The sequence below is a fragment of the Octopus bimaculoides genome, chromosome 6 (assembly GCF_001194135.2).
Source record: "Octopus bimaculoides isolate UCB-OBI-ISO-001 chromosome 6, ASM119413v2, whole genome shotgun sequence".
Taxonomy (NCBI): Eukaryota; Metazoa; Mollusca; class Cephalopoda; order Octopoda; family Octopodidae; genus Octopus; species Octopus bimaculoides.
Genome location: NC_068986.1, coordinates 91127928 through 91128182, shown reverse-complemented (window position 1 = coordinate 91128182; position 255 = coordinate 91127928). Strand labels below are relative to the sequence as shown.

General features: G+C 43.1%; 1 protein-coding gene across 4 annotated transcripts in view; it reads right to left on the bottom strand.

Moving 5' to 3' along the window:
* LOC106869820 (uncharacterized) overlaps positions 1-255 on the bottom strand; it is a 172127-nt gene that overhangs the window by 34447 nt on the left and 137425 nt on the right. The window lies entirely within an intron of this gene.

Here is a 255-nt window from a genome sequence, read left to right as displayed (position 1 = left end):
GGGGGGGGGGGGCTAGATATACCACATTAATTCTGTTAGCAACAGTTTCCTTAATGGCTTTTAATATGAATATTTTCCAGTCAATGACTTAAGTTATAATACATAATGAGATAATGTAGATATAGGTGCAGGTGTGAGTGTGTGGTAAGAAGCTTGCCTCCCAACCACATGGTTCTGGGTTCAGTCCCACTGTGTAGCACCTTGGGAGAATGTCTTCTACTATAGCCTCAGGCCAGCCAAAACCTTGTGAGTGGA